This window comes from Excalfactoria chinensis, chromosome 7 (genome assembly GCF_039878825.1).
Source record: "Excalfactoria chinensis isolate bCotChi1 chromosome 7, bCotChi1.hap2, whole genome shotgun sequence".
Taxonomy (NCBI): domain Eukaryota; kingdom Metazoa; phylum Chordata; class Aves; order Galliformes; family Phasianidae; genus Excalfactoria; species Excalfactoria chinensis.
Genome location: NC_092831.1, coordinates 10,839,350 through 10,849,537, shown reverse-complemented (window position 1 = coordinate 10,849,537; position 10,188 = coordinate 10,839,350). Strand labels below are relative to the sequence as shown.

Genomic DNA, 10,188 nt, shown 5'->3' with positions numbered 1-10,188 from the left:
TACTCTGACAGCTTTTGTTTCGTCACACCAGGGCTTAGTGCTGTTCTGCTCTCGGAAATTGGGTAAAATTTGGTCTCCTTCCTACAATGACTCAGTGTGCTGGAGAAACGACTCTCGCCTTGTGCGAGCAGCTATGGCAGGGCACTGAGCTGTACCAGCCTCTGCTAGCCACCCTCAGGAAAGCCCCTGAGCCAGAAAGGAGCTGGGGCTGCTCTGCACACAGGTCTTACAATTGCTAAATGTAGAGTCCATGATAAATAAAACGAATGCACGAAGAGTGCAAGAACCAGAAGCTGCTACAGTGTCATCTTAGCTAATACAGCCTTTTTTCTCTCTTCTTTTGCTCTCTTCTTTGTGGCCCTTTATCAGAGACTCATGCAATTTGAATATGTATCTTTGCACACCCAACTAATTATATCAGTTCTCATTGGAAGAGTTTCCAGGATTAGGCCTGCAATGTGCCATTCATCCCTGAGAAATGATTCTGCAAGAGAAAAAAAAAATCTTGTCTTGCTACTCAGTGGGGCTGTGGTCGCTCTGTGCTTGCACCAATCACAGCTTACTCCCAGTCCCGGTCTGCTGCCATCATTCAATGGCCAGGTACCTCCCTGCTCGTGTGTCAGACTTGTTTGCTGAGCTGCAAACTGTTGCCTACTGTAGGTTTGCACAGCTATTCCCGAGGATCCAGCCTGGCCTGCAGAAATGTTGAGTTTTGTTAGGAGTAATAATGTTCCACCTCTCCTCAACACTCGCAAACTGAGTGCATCTGATGTGGAAATAAGTGCAAGAAATAAGCTCTCAAATGTGTACTCCTTACTCCTAAATTAATGGTGATCTTAATGTGAATAATTTCACTCACAAGAAGTGTCAGATAAATTGATTTTACTTATAGGGCAGAGTGTTCTTCCAGAGCACGGCTCTGCTGATCTTTGTCTTTCTAGAAAGCAAATTGCCAGTCTCTTTGTTTTGCAGCCAAATTCCTCATCCTAGGCCTGGAATATGTATGGAAAAATATTTCCAGAGATTCTCCTGTTATAAATAACCTGGAGGAGGTGAAGGACCCTGCATAGCATGCTGCAAAAGGGATGGAGAAAGAGTTCATCTCTTGGAGAGAAATAAAGAATCTTCATCTTAAAGCTGATGTCTGTAGTGTGTGCTCAGGGTGAGTCACATGAGAGGCAAATTGAGATAAGAGCCGAGTCCTGAAAGAAAATGACTGATTTTAATCTCGGTTTCCCTGCTTACAGGGTCTTTGCTGCAGAAATAAAAAAGCTGTGCTTCCCTGCAATGTCTCTCCGTTTAAAGGTGCATCATCATTAGCTCCCAATATTTTTCTGCCTATGCTCCCCATGTATGTTGTGCATATATTTATACATAAGTGTACATATATAAAGCTTCTCTGTGGCTTTTTCTTTCTGGGTTGTTTATAGTGTGTGCTGCACATTCAGCTTCTCGCAGCCCTCTTGCAGCTGTTATGGCCACACCATATTCCATCTTTAGCCACGGCATCTTCTGAACAGTCACACATGAACTTTTACCGGGTTTATGTAGTTACATCTGAATTTCACTAGATGTCCTCTATTGCTACTCAATCCATGCCAAGCACTACACAGAAGTTCAGTGAAATGAACCTCAGCTGTTTAAGCTGTATTTTTATAGTTCAGTAGCTCCCAGTCCATAGATGCACAATGATGCTCCTCATCCTTAGCTTGAAAGAGTACTCCAATACCTCTTACCAACTGGAGTTATAATGTGATCTACAAAGGTGTTGTACTGGTTTCACACAGATTTGAAGCCATCTGACACATCATAAGTAAACTTCGACTATCTCCTTTGCTGCTCATCTGAGACAGTCATCAGGTAGGGATCAGGCTTTGGTCTCCTTGTGCCCATCTCCACATTTAACATCTAAGGTCCACTCTCTGCCTTCTCTGCTGCAACCACTTACACCTTTAATGAGGAACAATAAACAGTCGTGCTGTTATTTAGCCCTACTAGTGAAATGTTACACTATGTTGATAATACACCCCCTTAGAGAAAGTTGGTCTGAGGTACAGCCTGACCTGAGTAGTTCAGAGACTGTATGGTCTCTTTAATCCTACGGAGTGATGTTGAAGCAGGTTGGAAATGTTGCGTGCCTTAAGCTGCATGGGGGAAAATGCTGGCTAATGTTTTAAGGTGTTTTTGTTTGTTTTGTTTTGTTTTTCTTTGAGTTATAAAGTTATAAAGTTTGAAGTTTTGCCCAACCTGCACTTACACCCTCCCAGGGAGGGCTCTTCCTGACAGTGTATCTGCTGTCAAACCAAACTGAAAGTTTTCTTTGAGCGCTACTCGGGGTGACTCAGCAGGATACAAAAAAAATGCACTTAAATAGATGTTGCATTGTGTAAGAGCTCAACCACAGCAGCAATTCCCCCGTAGCAATGTTAACTAATATGCACTACAAGACATTTAATGTTGTTCCAGATTCTGGCTGGGATTGAAAGAAAGATGAAATGGGGATTTCTGGCTTTCCTTTTTACAACATTTCAGTGTTTCACGTGGGCAGGAGGACTCTAGAGAATGGAAGGGTACCCAGGAGTCAGGCCATGGGCACGTTTTCTCGAGCACTGTTAACACTGGTATGAAACACAGTAAGATTTTCAGATTTGGGTGTCTGAATGTTGGTCTGCTCCTTGTTAGGGAATAGAGGTATCTCTGTGTGAGCAGAGATCTGTTTAAGACATCCACATACAAAGTTGGATGCTCAGATTTAAAGATGCAAACCTAAAGCCTCTGACCTACTGGTGCCAGGCCAGAAATGTCCCAGCATTTAGTGACAAGGTTTGCTGAGAGCTGGGCACCTCCATTGCTGCACTGCATGCTTAACAAGTGCGACAAAAGGCTGCCCTCAGGAAACTGAGAGGATTTTTTCCAAGAGAGAGATTTGCAGCCAACAAGAGCACAGTTTTGCACTGAATTCACGCGCAAACCTGAGACTGCTGTTGACAAACCCCCATCCTACCAGCCAAGCTGTTGATTCACGTGAACAAAATGTCTCAGCCTCATGGTTCAGTCAGAAAAGCCTAGGGGGGTTATTCCGGGCTCGTTTTCTATGCCTTGAGATGGAGCAAGATTAGTGAAGAATTTACAGGCAAAGAAAGCCAGGCTGCCTGTGGTATGTGTGCATGGCAGCTCATAACACACCAGCTGGTATGAGGGTGGGCCCTCTTTCAGTGAGATAAGACGGGCTCACCTGGTCTTGGAGAGCTCAGACTTTGTACTTCCAAGGACTCGAGCAAGACCCAGATTCACTTGCAAGAGCTGAGCTGGCAAGGGTGGCATGGCCTAAGGGCCTGAACACAACCCGCTGAGGAGCTCTGGTGCTCCAGTGAGCCCTGTGGCAGCACAGGGGCAGCTCCAGGCCCTGATCATTGCAGGGGAACTGGACTAGATGACCCTCAGAGGTCCCTTCCAACCCTAAGGATTCTATGATCCCGTGATTCCATGACTGCTCTCACTCATGAGTTATTCTCAGACAGCTGTTGCCCACATCCTCTGTACAGCAGCATGTATGCCTATACTGGTGCTAATGCAAACACAGGGCTTTGGCTGCCTTCAGCTGCTGCAGGAAGGTGCAGGGTTGCAAAAGAAGCTGCCGGTGAGGTGTGATGCAAAGCACGGCACTGGTTTCACTTCCAGAGCCAAGGGTGCAAAGAAGAGAGGACAGCAAGCAGTGCATGTGCACTCCCTAAAGTCTCAACTAGGACTGGTACATAAAAGGCAAATTGTGTTATCATGATAAGAGGTACAGTGCTTCCTTGTATTTAGCACATATATATATACATATACGCATGTGTACAGCAGAACTGATGCTCACAGCACCCTATGGGACACAACCCATTTGCTGCCCCTCCGCCGCAGGGACAAGCGCAGCTCCCGGGGTAGAGCCGGACCAGCTCCCCGTCCCCGTGACAGCCCCCGGGCGCCTTAAGGTGCCTCCGCCGCTCCTCGGCCGCGCTCCACCTTAACGCCGGGCCCACTGCCGCGCCGGGGCCCTGGGGCCGCGCGCTCCGGTCCCCCGGCAAACGAGCCCGGAGCGGAACCCATCTCCGACTCCCCGCAGGTGACGCCGGGCCTTCCCGCTGCTCGCAGCGCCCGGCCCGGCCCCCGGCGGCGGGGCGGCTCTATTTATAGCAGCGGCGCGGCGCTATAAGGGATGGCCGGCGGCGGGCGGGGGCCGGCCGGCGCTGCCCGGCGGCGGGCGCCTCTCGGCGGGCATGGGCGGGCTCTGAGGGCGCGGCCCGCGGCGGTGGCCCCGGTGAGCGGCGGGAGGGCGGCGGGGCTCCGTGCCGCTGCCGGGGGACGCGGAGCCGGGGTGTGCGCGGGGCGGCGCTGGGGGCTTTGTGGAGGATCGCGAGCGTGGCTGCGTGAGCGCGCGGAGATGCCCTCGGAGGGGTGGGAGCCGCGGCCAACTTCGCTCTGTCCCTCTCCCTGCAGCGCTGTGATGCGGAGTGCCGCTCGGGCATGAGCCGCCCCGCCGGGCCCTCCTCGGCCGAGACAGCGTCGGGAAGAAAGGGCCCCGGAGGAAGCTCCGCGCTGCTCGGCTCGGGACCGCGGGCTGCGCACGGTAGGGCTGCTTTGTGCGGGCTGTCGGCTTCTCGGGGGCTTCTTGCTTCGTTGTAATGCGAAGAAAGGGGCGAGGGGGGGACTGCTGCGTGTGCCGCGGCTTCTCCCTGTGCGGTGGGGAGGGCGTTCTCCCGAGTTCCCCTGTGTCACGGAGGGCTTTGTCGGGCGAGGGACTGCTGCGTTTGTGGCCGTCTTCCCTCCTTTCCTCCCTCCGATTTCAGACGCGCGCCGATCTTTCACTTTCCTCCCTTCTCCTCTGCCGACCTGCGCGCTGCCGCAGCTCTTATCTCGCTCCGAAACTGCTTTTGAACCTCCGAGTACTTTGTGAAAGCTTCCAGATTGGTTTGCTCGAGCGTTTGCTGGGCTTCTCGAAGCGAGACGCAGATGCTATCTCTCCTTACAATCAGGAGGAGGTAGTTTTTTCTTTTTTTGGTCTTTTTCTTTGCTTTTAAGACAGGACTGGGCGTTTTCAGCTCGTGTGTGTGGGATTGCTGGGGATCAGAAAGCAAACTTGAAACTCGTTTTTTTTTATTCTCAACGGCTCAATAACTCTGGAAACACTGCTCAGAGAGCCCTGACCACCGGGAGAGGGGTTCTGACAGAGCCAAGCTGGCAGGTGAGGCACAAGGTAGCATTCTTCTCATTATGGACCACTCTCAGCATCCTGGGTTGTTCCCGGGACCCTCTGCGGATCAATGACCGTGCAATGCGTTGGGATGTTGTATCAGCTCAGGGTAGAGGTTGAGGCTTGGGTAGGGGAGCACAGTTCAAAGTGGAGACCTGAGCCCAGCAGCTGTCCCAGCACAGGTAACTGCAGCACCTCTGCACGCACCAGCAGGCATTACTCTGCTTTAGTTGTGTGGTGTTTTGAAAGTGTGAAAGTCTAAGCCCTCAAGGCCTTGGCTATCTTATGAGTCAACTCAAACTGGGATTTTGGTGGCAGGCTGAAAAGGATGCTGTTGTCTGGAAATATGTCTCATCTGGAAACTGTCGTTCATGCATTGGTTAGTACTGATGCACCAGCTTGGTGTGCACCATACCTGAGTGTATTTTTCTGTATTTTTGCTATGAAGTTATACGTTTAGCTTCGTAAGAGGGGCAAATCTCAAAGGCTGAAATTTGCATGCATCAGCTGTTGTTAATTTTCTTTATGAAAAGTGCTTCTCTGTTGCTCCAAGTCTGTTAGGGTCATTGTAAAAGTGGGGTTCTATTCGCTTAAAAGAAGGTAAAAGAAATGACAGGGGTGTGGCAAGGAAGTAAAGCAGGAGCTTTAGAAAGTACACCTACGGCTTTGGATTTCCTGATAGAGACAAGAGTTCTTTCTTCATACTAGATCCTGGCAGCAAAGCTGGCAGCGTGTCTTTAACAGTAGTGGATGCACTTCATGTCATTGTTTTGCATCGATTTGTTTGACTTGCTGTTATTTTGATTCTCCATCCCAGGAGATATCCCACTTGATACGGAGCGCAGTGTGAATTGCAGAGTGCCAAACACCCCGCTAGCGTGGGTCCTGCGTGAGAGCAGCTGGCCCAGCATCTGTGTTCAGAATGAACGTGAAAGACAGTTTCAGTTTACTGAAGTTTTGGTGGGTGTTTTCACCCACTTGAGATTCTTCGTAGAGAATCTAGTAGCTGCAGAAACAAAGCTTGCCTTTTTTTGTGTGGTTTGTGTGTGGATTGGGTGGTATTTTGTTTGCTGCTTATTTCATTTTGGAGTTCTTGTCTTTTTTTTTTTTTTTTTCCTTTTACTAAGACTGAGACTAACAGAAACGAAGGAATAAAACTGGATTTTTGGGCAGGTAGATACCTTTTCTCCACACCTTGATACTGGGAGAGACCTGCTTACATCTCAGGACTGGGAGGAAAAGAACAAGCCCTGAACCTGAGCTGGTGTTGTCCCTGGCAAAGTAGTAAGTGAGGGCACTGTAAGAGGTGGATGTAGTACAAGTGATGAACCATTCTCACTGTTGACATCATGCTGTGATTTGTCAGTGCTCATCTTTGGCTGTATCCTGTGCTGGAGACCTGTGTGACCTGCCACTCATGCTGTGTGCTGTTGTGGCTAGTAGGGGATGTTTCGCTACTAGGATCATTGGAGCAGAAATTTTGTTCTGTTAATAATGTTGGAGGGCTCATTGAGGGTAGCCTTTTGGCCTTGCTTATTTGTGCTTTTGTTGTTGTTGTCTTTGGGTGTAAAATTACTCCTTGTCTGGATTCAAACCAAGTCTCTATGTATGTCACCTATGTGTAAAGCCAGGTCTCTCTGCTGACCTGTTGCATACAGGTCGGGCAGTTTGTTCAAATTAGTCTATCCTTGAGGGGTTTAGGATGCTGACCAGTCTTAATTTGCCTTAGCCTGCTTTAGTTATTTGCTTTGCACTGCTGCTGTGGTGCTGTCACTCCTGGTGGTTCCTTGCTCCTGCTGTGCTCAGACTTCACAACCCATGCAGTGCATCCCCCCTTCTGGTGGGAGTTACCCTCATCTTCTCCTAGATATGTAGCTTCCATGCTTTCCTTTACATCTCATACCTGCATAGACTGAAGGAGGAAGAAATTTCATCTTAGCGTGGTAATGTGCAGCTTCTTTGTGCAGAGGAAACATTAGATACTGGAGATGGAGAATACTAACATGAATCCACAAGAAAGGTATTTGCATAAGCTTCTGCTATGCTCAGTAAGTAGATTGGGGCTGAGGGGACAGATCTAATGTGGAAAATATGGAATTCATTTTTCAGACTTTCAAGCCAGTCCCATAGACAGGGCTTAGGAAGAGAAGTAGTCTTAAAAGATATGGAAATGTGCCTTGGAAGTGACCTTTCAAAGATCAACAATATTATTCTTGGTGTCTGAGGCATCCCAATTTAATGAAATGTAAAGCAGAAGGAGCTGGGAGGATTTGGTCCAAGTGAAAACAGAATGAGCGTGGGACTGACAGATGGGAGGAACATTAGCCCACTCCTTGGTGAAGTTACTGCTGTTCCTGTTGTTGCCTACAGAAGGGACTCAACAGAAGATAGTCAGTGGGAGGGGAGTGCAGGCTACTTGTCCTACTCAAATGTCACTGGATTTTTCTGCATGGGGACAAGTGTCCAGCGGACCAGTGGGTCAAATCCTTAATGCTTGTATCTAATGTACATCCAGAGCAAGTCCATCAACTTTGCAACATCTGCAGTACGGAACAACTGGCTTTTTTCTGCACAGAGAGGAGGAATGAGCAGCTGTAGCTTAGGATGCTGAATTTCTTGGCATACTTTTTTTTTTTTTTCTTATTTTTTGAGATTTATGACTCTTATTCTCTGTTTGAAAATGTAGTGGAGGAGCAATTGCTGATCCATGCATGTATGCATGAGAAAATGTCAGCGGAGGAGTAATACATATGGAAATCTTGCGTAGAGAGATGGCAAACTGGCCACCTGCTCTTAGATGAAGTGTTTTACAAAAATATATCTGCTGAAATAATGACCGAGGGAAGAGCTGGGGGCAGGTTTGAGGGAAGTTAGCAATGTTTATTTAAGTAGTTTGCTGTAGTACTTAATGCTGACCCTCTTGCCAGCTTGACTGCTTCAGACACAAGTGGTAGTTAATGCAGTAACAGGTGCACAGAGGGATCAGCCCATTGGACAGAGCTAGCAGAAGAGATGGGAAACCTGTCTCCCAGTGTTTTCTCTGTCACCGACTGCCTTTGGGCTGGTAGAGTAAGATCAGAAATTCTTACAGCTAAATACCTGTGACTGTGAATCTGCCTCTCATTAGGATTAGGTTTGCTGGTTGATGCAGTGACTGGTGTTAAGGCACTGAAAACCGAACATTTACTCTTGAGTTTTAATAGTCTACAGGAAATAAAAAAAATGGGTAGAACTACATCAGCTCGCAGCCAGTTTCCCATAAACCTGCTCCCTGGGTATTGGTTAACCTTGCTAAGTGTGTCCTGGGGTCAAATCTATTGCTTTTGTATGTGAAAGTAAGTCTTGGTTTGCATTGTGACTTACTGGAGTGTAAATAAAGCAAGAAGGTCTTTCACTTAGAAGCTCAATCATCGGCATATATTAGTAATGCTCATCAGTTTTTGACTGGAACTTTGATGGCATAATTACTGTAAAAGGGTAACATATTCAGAACTACCTGTGTGACTTTGGGAGTTGGATTCCTGAGAGGCTTAGTCATTATTTTAAATAGGAGTCAGCTTTTTAAGCTACGCATATTCCTGAAACTTTTAAGAAAGGACTTATGTTATCATGTCTGTAGAATGTCAATTTCTAGGACAGGTAATGGCAGCTCTTCCACTCTACTTATTTCAGATATTAACTGAGTAGGTTGAAGAAAGATTAGAAAAACACTGTGGGAAAGTAGATTCTCATGGGTAATCAATCTTAGTAGAGAAATCTGAGATGTGAAAATGCCTATCCTTCCATCACCTGACAGCAGGATGGATATGCACGTATGTATTTTCTGCTGTGTCAGTTAGGACAGTAAGGAGGCTGACAGATACCTTGGCCATAGCTGTAGACAGAGTAAACCTTGTGTTTCTTCAGACACTATTTGGGGCACTGAATTCAAACAGCATGTGATTGGAGCAGTTTGAGTCACCAGGACAAACGCTGTTATCAGAAGGAACAGATAAACTAAGGAAACAGTCTTCTGTACTCTGGTACATGTGTTTGCATAGTTAAGACTTCAAGACTGAAAGCAAATTAGGCTTCTTTTTCAGCTGTGATAGATTACTCCTAGTATTTGTGGTGCAATTTTTGAAGTATTCCTGGAACACTAATAATGTAAAGTGTATTTATTTTGCAACATACCTATGGGATGGACACCCACTACTTACCTTTTTTCTTCAGCTGGGGAGCTGGAATGTTCAACAGAGCAAAACACTGCACACACAATTGTGCTGGGAAGACTCCAGGACAGGCACGAGGGTGCTGAGACTGACTCTCCATGCTGGTGAAAACCATCAAGCTCTGCTCCATACTCTACCCATTAGATTATTCCTCAGTGCTACTAAGGTATTTTAGTGCATTTCCTCGCCTGGACAAGGTTAGATTGGACTCTTCCAAGAAGGAAATGTCACGCCTGGTGAGGGAGGGACAAGATAGATGAATGCTGATGTATGTCTAAGGAAAGGTGAGGAGTGAGGAATATTCTCTAGCTAGAGATGCTACCACTGGTTTTTCAGCAAACCTGGCTTCCCTGATGCTGGCACATCACAGCTATTGAAACTGTTTCTCTGGGCAGATACCTGCTTTTCCTGGGCCCAGAGCCAACTCTGCCGATATTCGCTTTAGGATAGAGCTGACGTAAGTGGCTGGATTGGCCTCAGATCGTTCTGCCCAGTCACTGGCTCCAAAGCTTCTGCCACCATGCCATGACCTTGTGCTCTCTGGTGCCAGATGGCCTCCTGTCTTGGCCTTGCAAGGGGCACCGAAGTGTTTTGTTTAGGGAAAAGAAACTTGTAAAGCTGGCAGAAGGAATTCTATTTTGGGGGGAGCTGCATGGTGAACAGTAACAATGAGTTTTATTTCTCAGAATGTATCTACATTTATAGGTTGCTATATTTAAAAAGGAGAAAAAGAAAAAAAAAGAG

The 10,188-nt window shown here is 47.3% G+C and overlaps 1 protein-coding gene across 8 annotated transcripts in view; it reads left to right on the top strand.

Annotated features, from left to right (window-relative positions):
* The first annotated feature begins 3,844 nt into the window (after positions 1-3,844).
* MRAS (muscle RAS oncogene homolog) overlaps positions 3,845-10,188 on the top strand; it is a 35,658-nt gene continuing 29,314 nt past the window's right edge. The window contains exons 1-4 of one of the 8 annotated variants that reach the window (XM_072341525.1): positions 3,997-4,105; positions 4,480-4,609; positions 5,177-5,224; positions 6,407-6,517. The gene's annotated coding sequence lies outside the window, so the exon portion shown is untranslated. The other 7 variants (XM_072341523.1, XM_072341524.1, XM_072341522.1 and 4 more) reach the window with 7 other exon arrangements.